Source organism: Centruroides vittatus, unplaced genomic scaffold, assembly GCF_030686945.1.
Source record: "Centruroides vittatus isolate TY-2023 unplaced genomic scaffold, ASM3068694v2 contig_943, whole genome shotgun sequence".
Classification (NCBI taxonomy): Eukaryota; Metazoa; Arthropoda; class Arachnida; order Scorpiones; family Buthidae; genus Centruroides; species Centruroides vittatus.
In genome coordinates, this window is record NW_027122626.1 from 1,125,327 (window position 1) to 1,148,021 (window position 22,695).

Below are 22,695 nucleotides of genomic sequence, written 5' to 3' on the forward strand. Positions count from 1 at the left end.
TTATTTTTTATTTTGTTTAATTTTAGATAAATAGCGAGATGTTTGGAAAAAACAAAGTGGTAGAGGTATAACATATCTCTAATATAAACACGCCCTTTTGGATAGATTATAATTGGATAGTTTCTCATTCAAGAAAGACCTTACGTGTCTATGTGGAGTGTGATTCGAAGTGAGTACGACGTTCTATCATCCCTTCGGAGCGCAGATGGTAGAGTCCGCACTATTGATTGGATGTCAGAAGAGCTTTCTGGACAAGACTGTCTACAGCCCTCATAAACAGTGTACTGGATTCAACCATCACGTTAGGCCTAAGTTGCAGATAAGTGGCATTTATCTGTAAGGAAGAAAAGTAAGTAAAATTCTTCATTTCTAATTATGTAAATCATTCATCTCGCTACCGGTTGCAGTACTGTTAATCTCGTTCCTTAATGTCGTAACCGATAAGTAAATTCACTTTTAAAAGAAACCAATCTTAAACCGAGAAAGGTTTTAATTGTGTTATAACGATTTAGGATAGGAAATTGAGAAACATTTTTACTTTCTGATATAAAAGAATATCTATTTTTATTATGATAAATGGATTTATATATACGTAATATTTTAAATAATCATCTTAAAGAGATATACGTATTAATGAAAATAAACTAAATCTGTATTTGAACAGGTAAAAATCTTAATTATGTGTCACCTTTGTGACTCAGAAAACTTTCCGTGTTATTCGTGACTATATTCTTTTCTCTTAAGGCAATGAAAGAACCGTGAATTATCTTTTTAAGGAATTCGACTAAATAGTAATTATTTAAATCTTCAAATCTATAATGTTTTAAAATTATAATTATTTTATTTATAAAAAAATTACTTTGTTTTTTAATTAAATAAATCTTATCATTTAACATAAAATATATTGGGAAATTTAGGTCGCTTTCGATAATTTTTAAATAAATTTTTTTTTAACATTAATAATGTTATTATTAACACATCTCAACTGATATATAGAATAAAACGTTTATAATATATATTTATAATATCATTATCGATTAAAAGCAATGTTCTCGTTATTTTGTAACAATAGAAAATATCACACTGTAATTGCGTTTTCCTGTAAAGGAGTCTTTCCCTTAAATACAGTTATTATGCCAAGAAGTTTCCTATTCAGGTGCAATAGCCTTTTCATATTTATGATAATTCGAATTTCATAATAATAATTATTATTATAGTTAAGTTTACTTTTAAATGTATTGACTTATTGTATATTTAATTGAATAAATAAGTTGGTTTTGACCGAATTGATCAAATATAATTTGAAATCCTTGATTAAAATGTCGATTATATATAAATAAAGTATCATAAAATTTTATATATATTGTGTAAATTATATATATATATATATAAACTTATATAAATTATTTGAGTTGTGAGATTGATATAAAGATACAGATATTTTTATAAATTGCCTTTTTCCCTTGTAAACACCCGTTGTGCATTCTTTATAGTTGAATGACTGTGTCATAGAAATTGTTATAAATAGAATCTTATAAATGTTCTTTCTGCAAGATCAAAATATTTTCTAGTCTATATATTCTCATTACATGCATATAAGAACAATTTTATGCCCTTATATATATAGTTCTATATTAGAATATATTTTATCTTCAAATGGAAAAACACTTTTATATTCATTTTGGATCAGATAAAATAGATATTAAAGTAAAGCAAGTTTAAAAAATTCAATGTAATAAAAATAACTTTAATATAAAATTATGAGTTTATATTTAATTGTAATTTAGGAAATTTTTTAAATTTTATTAATTATTTATATATAAATAGTTAATAAAAATTAAAAATTTTAGTATAACAATATAAAATATATTCTAGATTCTAGTTTGTGTTATATTAATTACTAGATAATTTATAAATGTATAAATGACTTCATTTATCATATAAAATATATATAAATATTTCTGTTTTATTTAAAGTAAACAATGTAATTTAATGTTTATTGCACTTTTGCATTGAAAATTATTATTTTTTTCTACCTGTTTAGCTATTTTAATTTGAAAATATATTATTTTTATATCATTAATATCACAAAAAGTCAAAAAAGTATTTCCATTTTACAACTTTAATCTTTAATTTATTTATTTAAAAAAAATACAATATTTGGACTAATCTTGTTTACTTTTTAAATACATAAATTAATTATATAGTAAATTATATAATTTGGAAATTATTTATGAATATCTACTGCCTTGATATATAATTGTTGCCTATTAATATTTCTAAAGTTAGTCCTATATAATAGAATTAAATTACATAAGCTACATGTAACTATCCTGTTTATGTTTGAGTGCTGTTTAAGCTATAGAGCAAAGGCTATGACACCTACAGAGCTAAAATGTTATATATCTATAGTAATATATACCTGATGACCTCGAACCTGCACTATTGGAAATTATTAATGGAATCAGACAATTATGATACTTGAAATTCGGAAAAAAAAACTAATAATTGAGAGCAAAATTTCAGTTCTCTATCATTTATCGATTATTCGATATTTTTGAAAACTATTAAAATAATTCAATTTTTTCTCTTTTTCTTTTTTACCTTATGAATCACTTGATATAAATTTCAGTAGATTTAAATAATATAGTTTTTAATTACAATTTTATTTTCTATATATATATATATATTTATTTATTTAATTGCATATAATCAAGATGTTGAGACAGTTTATATTACTTAAGAATTACAAAATTTTATTATTATTATTATTATTATTATTGTAATGAAAATTTTCGAGTAATCAATCTAGAGTTTTTTTAAAAAAATTCCTTCTTTTTCTCGTGACCAATCGATTGGTATACACATGTCCAGATTTATTTTACATTTAATTTTCAATTTTTTTATAAGTTATTATTTTATTATTTTATATTTCATAGCCAATTTTAGTGCTGGTCTCTGCCATTTACACTTCAAGATATTGAACAATAATAAGAAACTCGATTTACTTACAGAAAAATGTACTTATGTACTGTACTTTTTTTTTTAAAAAATTGGTCATTTATATACTTATATACTGTAAAATACTGCCTTTATAAATTATTTAATCTCAATTCTATCTCTGTTAACTTGACACGTGGCGATTTAGCAAGCAATTCTAGATTAAAAATGATGTAATAAAAATGGTTTGGGAATTTCCACATCATAACTTTTTTGCGTTGATAGCTGAATAATTTCCACCAATAATAATAATAATAATAATAATAATAATAATAATAATATATGAATTATAATATTTATATTGTGGATGTTTAGTTTTTTATTTTATAAGTTAATTCTATAACGATATTCTACTTCAATTATCAGGAATTTATAACTTATAAAAACAGATATGAATACTTTATATATGTTTTATTAATAAGTATTATATAAAAGGGATTAAAATTTTTAGTTGGTTAGCTAATTTGCGTGGTTATTTTATTTATAATTTATTGTCGAGGGGTTTCATTAGAATAGTTTCGGCTAATTTTTCTTTAGATATTGTTCTTCGTACTAATTTTAAAAAAAAATTGAATAAAAATAAATTGATCCAAAGAAAAAATATATATATAAATTCAAAAACGCAATAGCTCAATTTTAAGCAGTTTAATAATAATTTGGTTAAGTTCTGTACGTGAATTCAACTGAAATTATTTATTTATATTCATTTTTAATATACCTTTAATATTTTAACTGTATTTAGTACATTTAAAGTTAAAGAATATTTTAACTCAATGTTTTATTGGAATAGTGTAATCCCAGTTAATCCATTAAAATTTGGCTTATAACTGACTATAAATTTAATAAACTTACAAAATTTCCTTTATATACGATTTCGTTATTAGCATAGTAAATTGTTTTATAAGTTTTATAGTGTGCTTTATATAGAAATTTAGATAGAAAATCATATTTTATCAATTTTGACTGTTGAATGACTGATATAAATCGCTTTTTTTACTATTATCTATATACTAGATACTGAGAAGCCAATGAAAAATTCTACGAAAGTATCTAATTCACTTGTCTCAAATCCCACATAGGGTAATTCTAACTTATTTGCAAACCCTTATCTCTGCTAGAATTGATAACATACAAATTATTTATCAAAGCGGTAACTGGAAACAAATTATCGCTTTTATCTATTTTTCATTATCTCATATGTAAATCGAGAATTTCTATGGATTGTTTTTTGGTCAAAAAATTATATTTTTGCTTAAAATTCATTTGTATAGAGATAGAAACAAATATTAAAAGTGCTAGATTGAAAGTAAATATACACATTTATTATAAAAAAATAAAAGGATTTAACTTCATTTATGATAGTTTAAGACTTAAAAATGATAAATTAAATAAATATCTTAGGAGTATTTGTTGTAAAATTATGATTTTTGTACTCCGCTTCATAAATTAATAATGGAAAACTTTTGAATTAAAATATGAATGTATGAAGTTGCATCTTTTAGATGATTTAAAGCAAAGAAATTAAAATTAAATTATAAGAAAAATAAATTGTTTATTGTTAAACTATAGAATAAGATTTTTTTTTGGCTTAATAAATTTGGAATCCCTTAGAGACGGGCTTGCATATTTAATTCACTTGGGATTAGTTGCTAGAATTGCTCCTTTCTTCTCTAGTTAACACAATTGATAATTAATTAAAAAGTTCATTTGAACTCTTTCACTATTAATAATGAAGCCCAAGTGATATATAAAACACTTCTATAATTAAATTTAGATTTATTATACATAAATTTATATTTACTTTATGTTAATTGTAGTCGTGAATGAATTAAGTGGAAACCTATTAACTTTAGATATCAATAGATGAATGGTAAGTAGGCTACAAATGGAATAATTATAAACAAAAGTACATTATCAGTCGTTGAATAAAACTTGTTTTAAAATATTCGAATAATAAGAAAAGCTCGGATTATTACAAAGTTAGTAGTTCAACTGAACTATTCATCAACGAACGTATAAAATAATATAGTGATTCAATTGTATAACAATCGTAAACGAACCACTGTTAACAGTAAAAACTAATTTCCTTATTGTTAGGTAATAAATTTAATTTACTGTTTATAATTTAATAAAAACCAGTGTTAAAATATATAAAATTCTATCATAAAAAGTAAAAATAAACGACAATTTGGATGAATTATTATTAAGAATTGTTGATATGAACAATTGTTATCGCAGAGTAACAACATGAGTGATCATATTTCTATTGATAAAAATTCACGTTTTTAATTTTATAAACTCCATAAATTAAAATATACAATAAGCATTAACACGAAATAATATAATAATTACGATTGGTGAACATTACTATCAAAAATATAAAACTGTAATGGTTAAGATGAACTTCCATCAGAAATGCAACAAAAACTGGCAATTCAGACGAAGCACCACAAAAAGTTGTGACAATTCAGATAAGCCACTGTCATCAGACTACAAAAAAATTGTAACAATTTAGATGAGTTTCTGTCAGCCAAAACTACAAAAATTGTAACAATTCAGATGAACCACCATCAATAAAACTACAGAAAATTATGGCAATTCAGACGAGCCATTGATATCATATATATATATATATATATATATATATATATATATAAACATGTGAGAATTTAGATCAGCCACTATGATAAAATGGCATTTGAATTTAAAAATAATAAATTTTTAAGTTTCTTGGAGACGTATAAAGCTTTTTAAACAATAAATCAAATAGTTGATGTAAAAATTAATTATTTAAGAAGAGTCTTTTATAAAAATTTGAAAGCTTTTCCTGGAGTTTTGTTTGTCTCTCTTAGATAAACAGATTTATCTAAACATTTAAGTTAAATTTTTAATTTATGCACATGTAAAAATATTATAAATATATTTGGAAAACAATTCAAAATTTAATAAAAATTACAATAAAACAATCGATACGAAATATATTCACGAACAGAGTATTCATTTATATTTACATTATACATATATATAAATTTTAACTCAGCCCGATGCAAAATAAATATTTAAATTGAAAGCAAGTTTAATATACAAAGCCAGTCAAGCGAAATAATTTTACTTGCTTTGAATTTTAGAAATCAGCATGTAAATGTTATCTTTATAGTAACCATACGAATGTTTAACTATTCTAGAAACGTTCGAGACTTTCAAACAACATAAAATAATTAAATTTTTTAAAATTTTACGACGTTGATAACTACCTTCCTTTTGCTCTCTCTCCTCTCTCGCACCTCGCATTCTTTATTTTTACAAATTAGCATCGTCTATAAGATTTTAGTCGACTGAATGGCGATGACGAATATGTTTCGAAGAAAACGTCTGAACATTTATTATTGTAGCAGGAAATCAGTCTGAATCAATCTTGTTTTTTCTGTTGAGATTTTACTTAGCAAGGTAACCCAATAAAAGATGCTTCTCCTAAGAGACAGCCTTGTATACTTCACTCACTTGGGATTAGTTGCTAGAATGGTTCCTTTCTTGTTGTCTTGTCTGGTTAACACAATTGATAATTAATTAAAAAGTTCATTTGAGTTATTTTATTATTAACGTTTAAGTCTCTGATAATGTATAGTACAAAATGCTTTACATTTAAACTTAGATTTTTATATAGAAATTCTCATCTCTTGATAATCACTAGAGATGTGTATTGATTTAGACAATGTTTATTAAAACAGATGCTTTTATACATAAAGATAATTTAAAGTAAAAAAAATACATATTATTGGTATATTATATGCGGTTTTATTAATAATATATTAATTTATAAATAGCATAATTTTAAAATCTGTTTTTAGTGTTTTTATTTTAAAAATAGTCAAATTTATGGTATTTAAGTTGGTATTTTATAAAGAATAGAAGCAAATACTTGTATATAAAGGTTTATTTATTGTAGCTGCTAGTAAATAAATGTGTAACGTAATAATTGAAGATATCTTAAATTAGGATACCGTCTATTAACAAGAGATTGTAGTAAATAAAAGTTACATCAGTGCAGATATCAATGAATAAAAGGTATCTTAATAGTATATTCTTCCAAATTAAGACTGTGTTAAGTGTGATTTATTATATTTTAAATTAGATAATATTGTGTGAATAAATGAGTTTGCAAATAATTTATGTAACCGAATTAAAACTGAAACAATAATATTCTTAGGCAAATTTTTTTTTTTTTTTTTTGGTTTTATAATTTCTACCTTTTGTCCCAGTCCAGGTAAAGTGAATAAAGACTTTAGTCGTCTTGACCTTTTTTTTGTGATTTATTGCTTGTCTTATGCATCCGCACCAGAAGCAAGAAATCGATCGCACTTGATTAGTGTGTACGCGAACAAAAGTACTACTTTATTCCACGTCTTCTTCCTTTTTTTTTTTTTTCCTTCTACACTACTAAAATTTTTCTTGTTAAAATCAGACTTTGACAAATGAAAAAAGCTGAATAGAGATAAAAATAAACGAAAATCTTTTTATCATTTAGACAATTCTTGTTAAAATTTTAACAAGACGAAGTCTTCACGTTATAAGTCATGCAAAATCTCGAAATTTATAGTCTTTTAGTTTTCACATAAACGTTATATTATTGCATCTAATTTCATTGTTTTGTTTTTTGGAAATGTCCTCTTCCTGCAATTGTATAGAAGACGGTCGCGAGGGACTTCATCTAATTTATATTTTAGAAGGAATAATTTCTTTAATAGTACTCAAAATTACCTATAAAGGTATTTAAGCATGTTTACGAGCGGAAAATTCGCCATTAAGTTTCTTATTTACGATTGTTTTAATTTAATTTCGCTTTTATGCCATTTTCTTAATTTCTACACTGTAAAAATAACTATTTATTATATTCAAGTTGTGTATGTTTATAAAAGATATACTTAATATATATATATATAGAAAGATAAAAATAATCCGAAGTAATACATGTAAAGCAAGAAAAAGCCATTATAACTGCTTCTGATAGTTGTTTTTATATATTTAAAATCTTCATTATGGATAAAATTATGAAAGCTACTTAAGATACATACTAGCATATTCGATTATATTAAAAATTCCGTTCGCACAAATTAAATAATTGGCATCAGAGTAGAATATTAATGCAAATTAGAAGTGTATGAAACATACTTTATAGTTTTTTGAATGAAGAAAGATTGATCGAGCTTTGTTATTTTTCGAAGAAAGTTGGGTTGATCATTTGTGTAGGTTGCCTTCATCGAAGATTTTGCTCAGGAATTGAATGAAAGAAAATTATTTCCATTGGGACTGAAATGAATAGAAAGATTGCGTGTGTATGAAGAAAAGATTAGTCGAGCGTAAGATATTATTTCTTTCATACAGTTTGGAATATTCAGAATTTTGTGGTTTAGAAAACTACAAGATGAAAATAGATTCAGTTAAATTTTTATGGTTTTCTTCTAATAAAGGGAAACATTCTATCGAAAATAGAAGAGATACGTCTTCGAGACACGTATAAATATTTCAGAAAGTGCTGGCTATCCTACAAATATATTGTAATACTTTCTAAACCATCTTCTTTGCGTTAAATCTTAATTTTAACACGTACAAAATGTCTTACACGAGTAAAACTTACCTCTTTTTTTATAAATGCCGTGTTATTTTCTCGAATAAAACACGTCATTAGTTATTTTAAATTCACGTAAAAATTGCAAAAAAAATTATATATTTTAATATCTTGCTTTTAAAATTGTGAATTAGATTCGTTTCTATAAAAATCTTCAATATGTGTAGACTATATATAAATTTGCATTCTGTATGAGAGATATAAACGTTATAGCATCATTATAAGCTATTACTTGAATAGTAAAATGGCAGAATTCTAGATTTGTAGCCTTTAACAAGTTCGATTGTATTTTATTGCCTAGTTAAAGGAAGGTTTAATCCCTAGATAGTTTTATTACAATTGATAAGAAGCCGATAAACAGCATACAAAATATAATGGTTTCTGAATCTAAATTATTAATCACAAAGTTTGCCTTTCAAACATTATTAGGGAATAACAATTTATAACCTCGCTAACTTAATTTGCATAGAAATTTTGATAGGAATATTCAAATTTTAAATTAGTTTCCTTATCGCAGAAGTAGAATTCATATTTTAATTAGCGCTATTTACTCAGAAATTTCTTCGTAAAATCGCAATTCGTGTAGATTCCAGTTAATATATAAAATGTCACCCGTCAAATTTTAGATCAAGTTTTGAAGTCTTCAATTAATTTCCTGCAGTTTTTTTTTTTTCTATGAATTTTATTGGTAGATCATTTATTGAACTTGCTAAATCGATAAATAACTCGCAGTTAAATGGAGAATTTTTCGGAAAAAAATTGAAATTTGAGAAGCGTGATCAATATGTAAATATCAACGTTCTTGATGATCTTTCGTACGCATAAAATAGAAATATATATATATAATTTTAATAATTGAAACTGATATTATATATAGACTTTTATATAGATACACATCTTCCACTCAATTATGCTATGATTAAATTATATACAACCAGGAAAAAAAAAACATCAAAATTTTAATTAATTAAAATTTATGACGGCACAGAAGGGAAAAACAGCGTAGTGTAATGAAAATTCCAAGAGGAACGGTTAATCGAGGGTGACAACTTACAAACTAAACACGATAGAAACATATAATAATTTAAAAGAAGCTAAGGAAAGTTTATTAATTATGAATGTATGTGACGTTGTTGATGCAATAAATTCTTTAAGAAGAAACATGCCTCGTAGAAGGGGTTGTTTCCTGAATTCGATCCATAATCAATCGATTTGCTAGTAGATTATTAGAAGAATTTTATAGCAAGTTAGAATCTGAAGATAGTTTGCACTTATATACATATATATGTATGTATATATAAATATATAAAGATTAATGACTCGTTTAAATCTTAGCAAATATAGATTTTTCTGATAAGCAATATGGACATGTGATAAATTCTTGAGTTGTGTCCTAAATGTATTAAAATCAATAATTTGATGGCTTATATATATATATATATTTCTACTAAAGTAATGAATATTTACAATTAATAAACGTCGAAAGGTAGAATTTCCTATAATTAACCTGCAAAATGATATAATATGTTTAAATCTGGTTATTCTGAATATTTGATAAGCGCTTGATTTATACAAGCATAAATACAGATTTATATATATTTAAAGAGAAATTTAATCAGTTTACGTTTGAATTTACAAAACGAAAATATTAAATACCAAATTTAGATTGAATTATGAAATTAATTACGTTTAATTTGTTTTTAAAAAAAAATTAAATAATTTTGTAATTAAATTTTTAAAATCAATGCCTTTAAATATATTAAATGAAGCATAACAATTTAAAAATTTATAGAGTATTTGTGTAAATTGCCAATTGTTTAATATTTGTTTTGAATATTTAATAAGTACTTCATGTAAACAGGTATAAATATATAATTTGTAGTCTGTAAAAGTGTAAATATAAACAGTTAATAATTATTAAAAATTAAATGTTTGATAAACATTTAATTTTCAAGCATTAAACCAGAATTTTTTAAAAAAAAACGAAAATTATTATTCTAAATTTAAATCCAATAAATTCATTTTAAATTTGTTAGTATATATATATATATATATATATATATATATATATATATAATAAAGGATACAAATATAAATGACTGATATATAAATTTTTGTAGGAGTTTTAATCATTGATGTAGATGAAATCTTTCGTATGTTTTTATATTTCAATCATTTTCCGGATATATAATTTAGGATAAGAGAATGATCGATCAAAAATACTTCCTAGGCATAGTCGTTCATTCCGTACTGTATATATATATATTTCCATACAGAAACACATCAGTTCATTTAAAGAATTCGCAAATTCAAAACGTACGATTAATCTTCCATTTGGAAGCAGCGAAACTGTCAAAATCGTTTTCCACTTTTAATTTGAGCATTTCCAAATGAAATCGTTATAAATCATGGCCAATACGTGACTTGTTTTAATTAAAAATAAAATGTTTGAAATAATTTTCTATCCTCAATAAAAAAAAAAAAAAAAAAAAAAAAAAAAAACCAAAATTGTGACCATTCTTGCTTAACTATTTTAAATGCTTGTTAGTATAATTGCACTGAGCCTAATTGAGATAATGTTATGATTACTTCCTTTTAATGATGATGATGATAATGATGATGAAATTGTTAAATTATACATAATGCTCTTAAATTTTACCATTAAAAAGTTTAAGATAAATCACTTTTATAATTTTATCTACTCGAAATTTAATTTTTTCTTTTTTTTTAAATAAAATGTAATAAAAGTTAAACATAAAACAATTAACATAAAATTAAAAATAAGAGTAAAATATATTAAATTTTATTTATTTATTTATAAATTTCTGTTATACAAGGGCGTAGATCTTTCGAGAAGTGAGATAAAGTTAGTAAAATATTTAATACACAGAGAAAAATACGTGTCTCATGATGGGAGGACAATTATGAGTACATAAAGCCAAAATTCGCGATTATATTAATCTTCGTATCTACAGAACTACAAGAACATTAATCGATAATCATTTATTAATAAAAAAAATCAAGAAAATAAATGGGTGATTTTTAAGTTTTAAACAAAGCTGAGAATTTCCCATCATTTAAATTAAAAGAAAATTTTGTTTTGCATTATTCCACTATTAATTCCTAAAGTATAAACAAATATTTGCATCGTTAAAAATTTCTAATGATTGAATGATAAAAGACTTTCACTCCATAAATGTGAAAAACGTGGAAAAGAATTAAAACAAATTTATAATTTAGATGGTTTTAAAAATTAAAAAATTTCACTTTTTTTTTAACTTAAAAAATTGAAAAAAAAACTTTAGTTTTAGTGGTAATCAATTTTCTTAATAATAAATTTCGAATTGATTTTATTTTAATTTTTAAAAATTGTTACATATTATCTAATCATCCTTACCGCAGAAAGATGTTAAACTGAAGATGCTAACGTAGTTCTTAACAACTTTGTATTATATTTTAAAGATTAAACACGCACTAAATTATTATTCTTAAACAAGTTTTATATATATACATATATAAAAGATTGTATTTTACATAATATTTCAATCACTTTTTTTTTTACATTTATGCAAAAAAAAGGTTTTTTTTATCTTTTTCAGTACATTTCTTTTGCACTTTCACCTTTTCCATAAAACATTTTTTCCCCTTGCGAAATGTTCTTCGAATATTTTATTTTCAGAAATTTAATATATAACGCTTGACAATTTATCACCTGTAAAATTATTATATAAGAAAACTTTTCACATGCAAGTTTAAAATGATTAAAAGTTTTTATTCAAATATTTAGTTTCGAAATTCGTCTTTACCATGATTAATAATTTTTTTTTAATTTTATTTTATTCATTCTTTCGAGATAAAACGCTTGAAATAACAAATATTTTTTTCGTCATTTCTTACTTTTTTTCCTTTTCTTGTTGCACGTTAGTTGGAATATTTTCTGTAGACATTGTTGAACTTGTGTCAACATTCAGTCGATGAAACATAATCAATGCGCTTTCTGATAAAATTTTATATGTTTCTACATCAATAGTTATTCAGGAAAACTAATCAAGAAGACTTATAGATTTATCCATAAGAGAGAAAGGCGTTAATTCTGTCAAAGCAGCAGATTAAGAATAAATCATTCGCATGAATAAAATTTAAAACCGAAACATCTTTTATGCTCTTCGTGTTTTCATTCTGATGCTTTCAAATATCTATTTTAAATATTTCTCCATTATATTCTACGATGAAAATCAATTCTTCTTAAGAGGCATTATTAAAATATCTTCTAAAACTGAGTTTTGTTTAGTTATAAACTCGTTTGTAATATTAATTTTAAAGGATAAATTGATAAATATTAATAGTTAAATTGTACAGAAAGGAGAAAATGAATCAATATTATTATTATTATTATTTAAAAAATCCAAATTTTGGTAACTGTTTACAGTAATTTTATATTTAATGTATGATAATTATGCAGACGAAATATCGAAGTTTTCGCTTGCGTTTATAAAATATAGATGAAGTAAATTTGTAGGAGCTCATGAAGAAATTTATGTTAAATTGTATTATTTCTTAATACCGAAATTTCTTCTTCTTTGCATAAAGAACGGGAAAAAAATAATTATAAATGGCCAAATGCCAAAATTTTATTGAAATTTTTGGTAAAGATTAAAACGCTAGATTAGCTAACTAATTAAGATTTCAATTTACAAACAATTTTATTTTGGGTAATTTTTATTTTGGCAAGACTTGCCGTAATAGATTACGAAGAGAAAAGTATATTCCGCTAATTAAAAAATAATAATGATTTAATAAAATATTCATCCTGTAGTTTCTTTCGAGTGCTTCGTTTATTTAATAAATTGATTCGCATCATAAATATGTTAAGAAGATAGAATTTTTTATATGTTTTAACATGAAAATATTAGAAATAGAGCTAGACTTTTATGGATTATAAATGCTTAAGATGAAAAATGAACTGCTCAATAAACCACCACGGAAAATGACGTTAAGAAATTAATATATATATATTTCTTTTATTAGTTTCTTTATGTAAGTTGATTGTCACTTATTTTTCCAGAGTTTTTTGAAAGGACACCAACAATATTTTGAATGGAACCTTAGCAACTTCATACTTCTTAATGTATCTTTAGTCTAAAGGAAGTGTGAGAGGAATAGCAAGTCGTATTTTACTTTCCAACATTGCTGATCAAAGAAAAACTATCTGAGAGTGTCAGATTTTCAACTGTGGTTTCTATTTCTCGGTTTCCTTTTAAGAAAGAAAAAGTATAAAGTAGGCCTACATTTTTTGTAAAAGATTTGTTGCTGTCATTTTAAAACAACTATAATAATTATCTATCCTGAATAGTATCTTGTCTTTTCTGATATTCATTTAAGTTAATGAACATTCATAATTATTTGAAATACAAGATGAATGCAAATAATGGTTGATAAAAAAAAATAAATAAATAAATAAAAACTATTGCAGCTATTCTTTTAATATATTTCAGTAAGAGTTCTAATTTTATTTTGCAGTGACAACTAATTTTCTCGCCAATTAATTACAGAAAAATTATGAATTAAGTTATCTGATTAATATATAAAGTTACATTGGCCTCACTGGCCTCAATAACTGTGGAAGCAGACTTTTTGCCGAAAACGTAAATGATCCAGTGAAAAGAGAACATAAAGCATGTCACCAGAAAAATTCGAAACCTCGAAAAAGTCAAATATTTTATGTTCTACGAAGCGTCAAAAGTTAAACTCTGGAGACATATAAAACAAAATAGCGCGCAAACGAAACCTTTTTAGCGCCATCTGACTTTTTTTTATAGAAAGTTTGCAACTTTTAATTTGCTTGTGGCATTTTAAATTACAAATTTTTCGAGTCATACTATCGATCGCTTTTTAATAAATTAAATAACCGTAATAATATGGAAAGTTCATAACGTTTACCTAAATTGCTATAAATTATAAAAAAAAAATGCGGTGAGCATGGAAAAACACCGCCACGAATATGTATATATAAGATATATATTTAAACTATAAGCACTTGTATGTATATACATGTATATTTTCTTTTAAAAAAAAAATATATATATATATATAAACTAAGGTAAGTAACAACAGTCTTTCCATCAGTCCTCAACAGTCTTTCCATCAGTCCACAATTCTAAGAAGGCTGTAATCATTTATATTAAAAAAATACTTGGATTAAAAAAAAATTATTAAAATGAAAGTTGTAAGGGTCAAAATAAATTTCTCAAGTAATGTGAATATATAAATAGACAAAAAATATTCTGGTTCCATTTGGACGAAGATTTTTCAGTAAGATAGAAATACATATCTTCTATAAAAAGAAGATAGGCTACATTATATATATATATATATATATTCTTTATTTATACACACAACTGTATATAGCTCAAATACTTAAATTATATTGATATATATTAAAGCAAATACCGCAATAAATATGTTATTATTTCCATTAAATATGAATACAGCAGCAATAAATAAATATGATTATCTGAAAAGAGATTGTAGCTTATATACATTTTATTTCAAAAAAAAAAAAAGTTTATTTTATTAATGTATGTGGAAAACCATGATCATATTTGAGATAAGTAATAAGAAAGATTTCTTCTATTTTTATAATAATCACTTTATAATCATTGATTAATAAAAACTTGTATCTTCCTCTGTAAATCCTATACAGGATTTTGTAAGTTTGTTCTGAGATAGACGCAATAGGATTGATATACCTTTATGTAATTTGTAAATAAGAGGTCCTACAATATTTGTCTTATATGAAAAATAATCCAATGCTGTTAAGGAACAAATTTATGAAGATTAATTTGATTTATACCTAATAAAACAGTCTTGTTTGAAATTTCAAAAGTTTCCATTTATAAGAGAATAGAATAAACTTTAATTAATATATATTACTGAAACGTAAAAAATAATGAAAAAATTAATTAATTTTTATATAAACATCCAATAAAAAAAGTAAAAATTATACTTTATCAGGAATTCAGGCCAGCCATGCGGAAAAGTATCTTCATATCGCTGAAAGCATTCGGATACCAATCCGATCAGACTCATGATTTTTTCATGATTAATTCAAGTTGAGGCTTCGTTTCCTATCTCTTATCATAATAACTACTCTATTCAGGGTCACCAGTAATGGATACAATTGAGGCCATTCGTAAAACTCTCAGCCTATTGGTACCTCGTGTCAAGAAATCCGATCCAATCCACCCAGATGTTTAGTCAAAAGAGAGATAGTGGAAGAGATTCGGAGACAAATGAAACTTTTTTTAAAATTCCGTGTAGAGCACATATTCATTTTTATCATTTTTCTCTCTCTCTTTTTAAAAAGTAGAATTTATCCACATAGATGGCAAGACAATAGATCGTTTTATTATTTTTTAAACAACATTTCGAGCTATTATAAAATCGAATGAAGGACACGTATCGAATACTAATCACATAATAATTTATTATTGAAACAATTTTATATCTGTAATTAATTATGTATAAAATAGCAGCTAAATTTTACACTTGTTTTTGTAAAAATATCTTAGACCTAAGGTTCTTTTTGAAAAAGAAATAACATGGAAGAGACCAAAAAATGAATTTAACATCTTAATGCTGTTTCTCGGAGGGTAGAAAGTGTCAATTTTCTAGCAGTGGTTTATATTTCGTGGTTACCTTTTCGAAAAACATTACGGATGTTCTTTTCTAAAGGTGATTTCTTCTCTATGATGTGTTTTTTCTTTCTTTTGCTTTTTCTAAGTGAAGTCCTTCTCAAATAATATTTTGTATTTCTCATATTCTTTTGGAAATAAACCCTCACATATTTTTGGAATAAGATTTAATTTATTTTACAAAAAAATAATATAATAAAGAAAGAAATAAGTTTCTCAGACAGTGAATTTTCTTTTCATTTTTTTTCTTGAAGGAAACGATGTTATTCTTCTATTTTTGTATTCTTTACAACATAATTATTAAAATAAATTTATAAAATTTAATATCATATTTTAATATTATGTTATTCTTATTAACAATAATGTATATTATTTTCATTCTTTCCCCCCACATGTTTAAATAGCTGTAGTCTAAGATTAAATGAATTTAAAAATTCTGTTCGAATAAAATAATAAATGAAAATGACAAAGTCATTTAAATATGTGAAATCTAGAATATGAATTGAATTTTTTCGAACAGACAAGTGATCTAACTCAGTTTTACCCATTAAGGACGAGCATTCTCCGCAATCGAATCGATCTGCATGAATGGAGACAGAAAATAATGCCTCAATCCTAATTATTCAATTGCATAAGAATTATAATAGTGTGATTCAGATTATAACTCAAACCAGTCAGAACGTTGATCTTTTTTCATGTGATCATACGGCAGATTATTCTAAATCTACGTTTACTGTTTCCTTTATTTTAAAATTGCAGTAGTAAGTCTCATCCCCTCTATAATTAACAATGAAATATGTTAATACTTATTCTGTCTTTATATAATATTAAATAATTCTGATCTAATGGAAGCGTTTATTAAGGTATTTTTTCAGTTCGTCAGATTACAAATTCGAATACCGCTTCAGCCATGTTTGGTTGATGTCTATACAATTTTAATAAGCTTTGTTGTTTAGGATCAACGAATTGAAGTTACTGTTATTTATGGCCTTGCTCTCATTCAAAATTAAAAGAAAAAAGTAATATTATAGGCCTATATCTTTTCGCTTCAATAAAGATTCTTCGAGAATTTGTAAGCAATTCTGTGGTCGATTATGGAAGATTTTTAATTATTTTCTTTAAAAAAAAGATTAATAGTTGAAAATTATTATCTTTAATAATCTCAGTGAATTCAGACTTGCATTGATATTGAATGTTTCTGAGTAAATAATGTTAGAAATTTTATAGTTTTAGATCAGAACTGCTTCATTCGGCAAGTGAATGAGGTCTGAGCAATCCCGATTTCTTTGTTTAACAAGCAGTATTAAAGTTAATGAAAAAGTACTTTTTATTGATTAAACATACAAGATTATTCAGAATTTGGTACATTGTACGCGATAAAAAATGATGATAATACGATTTTCTTTTAAATTTTCGAAAATACTTTTGAAAATGATCTTTCCTTCATTTTCATAAAATGTAATCCTCGTGTTTTTAACCTAATAATTGTTGTCCTCCTCGTAAGGTAGTCGTTTCCCAATGTTCCCACTTGAATAGAAAATTCAAAAATATCGTTTTCTATATTTGACTTATGCTTTCGAATATTATTATTATTATTATTTGTGAAGGAAGCATAAATCATGTTTCGAGTATTTCTTTTCGAAAAGGAATACTCTGAATATGATTAATGATTCTTGCTGTTTCTTTCGGAAAAGGAATAATAATAAAAAATTTTTAAAAATGAACTCGTACTCTGATATATATTAAAATTTTCGAGTATTTCTACTCGGAGAAACATTCGGAAATACAATCCACATGTCAGTGTTTACCAAAATTCGATCTTGCGACACGCTTCCATACAACCAAAACTTAAACAAATGTTTGATTGGCTTTAGGCCAAAACCATTCGATCAAATAATCTATTAATTCAATTATTTGTGTCAAATAGTATTATTTCTCAATGAATACAGAGCATTTACTTCATTAATATGTTACATGGAAATTGAAATACACTTTAAAAAGTTTCGAATTTAAGGGGGAAAAAGTCGCAACTCATGGAAGTTTAAGTTAAACGTACTATAGAATATCGTTATTGAGTTCATTAGTGCTTTTACTAGGCCAAATCAACTGTCGTTTATTAATATCTGATGTTGCTGTGGTAACTCGATTTGCATTTTATAAACGTAAACACGCAAACAACATGGAAAATGTGGTACTTATAAAAACAGGTGGTTTGACATAGTACATTTAAACAATATTGACACAAATTCATGCTGAGAATAGGTTATTCACGAATAAAAAATAAATAAATAAAATAAAATAAAAAATGTCAACTTGATCAACAAAATTTGATCCTTTTAAACAAAATTTTTCATTAAAAATTTAACTTAACTTTATAGATTGATAGCTTGGGTGTTGTAAGCTCTATTTCATTGAACAACGCCCAAACTACTCACTCGACAATGAAGATTTAAAAAGGAAAAAGAAAAAAATTAAATTTCATTATAGTTTCATATTTGATGCGTAAAGAAAGTTTTATCGGGCTTTTTTGAATATCTTACCCGCATAAATTTGAATATTATATAGATTAACTTGGTTTTTATTTATATACGAACCGTGATGAATATCGATTGACCATTTAAAATATAAATAATCGATTACGGTTAGAAATCAAGTAGAAAATACAGGATGCCAAAAGAAAATCTAAATTGAATTTTTATGCGGTGAATTTATTTATTTATTTTTTTAATTGTTACCTAATATCATTTCTAAATAATGAAAGCAGAATAAAAAGAATTGGGTGGAAACCTTATTTATCTAATCCACTTGGTTATATTGACACGACGTATTGATCCACTCTTCGACTGTTTTCTGTTTAACTATTATTTTTCTTGATTTAGATACGAAATTGAATTTTATTATTTTTAGTCAATTAATTGGAATTTTTGCGAAAATTACTATACTTATTGTAAATTCATTTCCTTTTAAAGATATATTTATGTATTATTGTCAATAATTCGTATGATTAAATCATCGTTTATTCTATTTTAAGATGAATTTAAGAAATAGAGAATGCAAAGTCTTTTTAAGCCCTTCTAATTCATGAGGCTTAGTTATTTTTTTAAAAAATTGGATTGTATTAAAAATAGGTTTACTAGAAAAAAAAAATTGTGTAGTTAAGCTAAGATGTTTTATATTCTTTGTATTAAGATTTCTGCATATTCTTAAATAAATATTTTTAAATGTATTTTCGTAAAATTTTTAAGATTATAAGTTTCGTTAGAAATGAAAGGTAAAATATTATTCCTTAGATTTTTCAAGATATAGGCCTATTTTTAGAATTTATATTTATTAATAAATATACGAAAATCGATTAAGATTTCGTGATGAATAAATCTTATTTACTAAGATTTTCTTTGCTTTTCTATGGATTGATGAGTAAATTGAGATACTTTATAAATCGAGTTTTATTAATAAAAATAATATTAAAGTATTCTTAAGATTTTTCTATCTTTAATGTTTAAATTTAATGATTAAAAAAATAAATTAGTACTACAAGAAAACTGAATTTTGATATTTAAATATGGCGGAATTTCAGTTTCATGTCAACAATGATTCTTGCTTTCTAAACTGATATCTCAGAAATAATATTTAATGGCTTTATCTTTTATATTTACGCTACTTAATAATTCAATTAAAACTAAGATTTGAAAATAAACATTTTAACTCTCACTTTTATAAAGTAAAATACATTGAGCATTTAAAAAAATATATAAATTCTCTAGTTTCTTGCATGGGCATCCTCAGAGGGGGAAAACGGGACAATTATCCCCTGGGATCGAGTAAAATATTCTACAAATTATAATCGTAAAAGTGATTCAGATATATAACCCTGTACCTTCGACCATGAAGCAATACTGTATCCTATAATATACTCATAAAAAAATCCCCAAAAATTAAATAGTTAAATAAAAATTTATTGATATCCCCAAGCCTTGCCTCCACTTGGAAAATTTTCTTCGGGCGCCCATGATTTCGTGTATATTTAATTTTCTTTATAAAAGGGCACTGTATTAAGAATAAAACCAGATTTAGACTTCTTATAGCCTAAGCTGCAAACACATAGAAGCATTTTTTTTTTCTTTTACCAATTTATAATTAATATGTGAGTAAGATCTAAGTTCTAATTAGCTTGAGAAACATCTGATCCCGATTAAGACTTGTAAGTCTGAAGAAATAAATCTAATATTTCTTTATTTAAATAGCTCTTTAATAGGCCTATACAAAATGAACTATCGGTTTAATTAATATTTATGAATTAGAATCTTAAAAACTGAACATAAAATTCGAAAAAAATGATATACAAATTCAGAAATATCTTTCAAATAATCGATTCTGTCAAAGATTTTATAATAAAATTTAATTTAATTATATAATAAAATGATAATTAAAACGAATCCAGGAGGGATAAAAATACAAATCCATTATGTTTTAGTTTATTAATTAAATTTTATATTTAACGTGACTTATAGGAAATTGCAAAGAACCAAATAGAATGAATTATTCTCTAAAGAATAAGAAACCAAGTCGGGTATAAAATTTGAATGGGTGCTGTCTGGCGTCAGAATTTACAAGGACGAGAAAATGCCATCTGGTCCTGTTAGATTCCATTGTGAGAACAGCAGTGGATGCACTTCTAAGCATCAATTCTGTTTTCCAATGAAAAATTTAGTTACGAGAAGAGTACGGTAAAATCTACACATTAGAGTACGAGGTGTAAAGAGAAAGGGATATAAATAAATCCACAAAAAACAGGTTGAAATTTTATGAAACGTTAAAAATTCTTGCAAATGATACTATTAAATATTAGCAGATGTTATGTTTATTCTTCTGCAGTGTTGCATGATAAAAATAATTATTTTATCTATGAAACTAGTTGCTACCATTTGACAAATTAGAAAATGACAAGCAGCTGGAAACTTGCCACATCCAAGATTCGTCTCTGCACTTTATGATCATATTTAATGTGACTAGAGAAAAAACTGATGCCGCAATGAGCACAAAACTAAGCAAATTATCACTGTAAGTAAACTTTTTCTACCAACATTTATAGATAATCTTTAATATAGAAGTGAAATAAATTCCTTTTTTGAATTTTCCGACTGCTATGAAATTCTTTAAATACTTTTATATTAAATTTCATTGTTACTATGAAATCTTAAAGATTCCAATTTGTAAACACCTTAATTTATTACGACGATTATTAAATTTTATGAACAGAAAAAATAATATATCAAAATATATTTTAAAAAATTAATAAATTTTATAAACAGATATAATTTAATTGAAGTTTTTTTAAGATCATAACTTATAAATAACACCAAAATCATAGGATAAATACATAATTCTGTGTTGTAATATTTTTAAAATGTCTTGGCATTTTATAAATATTAAATTTTCAGATACTGGAAAAGTTTTTGAATATTTAAAAATGAATATAATTAATTTAGGTAATGAGAAATCTTAAATTTTTCTACATCTTCAAATACACTTAGAATTTAAAATTTTTTCATATAACAAAAGCTTTTAAATATAAATTTATTGACATTTTACACTCAGAAAGTGTAAAATTTTCTTTCTATGAGTCAAGAAAAATTTTGGATAGTTTAATTTTCGAGATTTTTATGAATTTATATTGATTTTATCGTAATTTTATCGAAACACACGATATTTAAAACTGCGTATTTTTTGCACTTTAAGTATCACAAAAGCGTGAAACATGTTTAAGTATATACATAATTACAGGAAATTGTTTTTATGGCCTTATATTAAAAGTTAAAGCGAGAAATAAATAACAATTAAGAAAGAATTTTAAGATTTAATTGAAAGAATATAACAGGATTTTGACACGAAGCAATCAAAAAGGAATTACTGGTAGAAAGTATTTAATTTATACCATCATAAATTAATTTTCTTCTCATTTCTCTGCACAAATTACAAAATTTTCTTCCAAGCAATTTCTTTACAAGAGAATGTGGAAAAATAATTATAAAAGTGCGATTTTTAATTTCTGATACTGTATTTCGAAAGATATATTATTGGGTGAAAAAGTTAAAAAAAGAAAATGTAACGTCGAATAAGTAATCCAATTAGATAATACATTATTAGAGAATGTTATATCAAGAGATAATTCAATTCATTTTCTCTCAGTAATAGTTTTATGAAAGCTAACAAGATTATCCAGCAGATAGTTATATTTCTAAGAAATATAGAACTTCGAATAACTAACCTGAGGATAAATTATCAGGAAAAAGATGAAACGAGACAAGATTCGACATCATTAAGTTAGCTCTATTGCATCATAAACTTATCGGACGAACTTGTAAAAATCGATAA

At 24.5% G+C, this 22,695-nt stretch overlaps 1 protein-coding gene across 1 annotated transcript in view; it reads left to right on the top strand.

Annotated features, from left to right (window-relative positions):
* The first annotated feature begins 242 nt into the window (after positions 1-242).
* Positions 243-22,695, top strand: part of LOC136985017 (RIMS-binding protein 2-like) — an 81,395-nt gene continuing 58,942 nt past the window's right edge. The window contains 1 exon segment of the mRNA XM_067282198.1: positions 243-349. The gene's annotated coding sequence lies outside the window, so the exon portion shown is untranslated.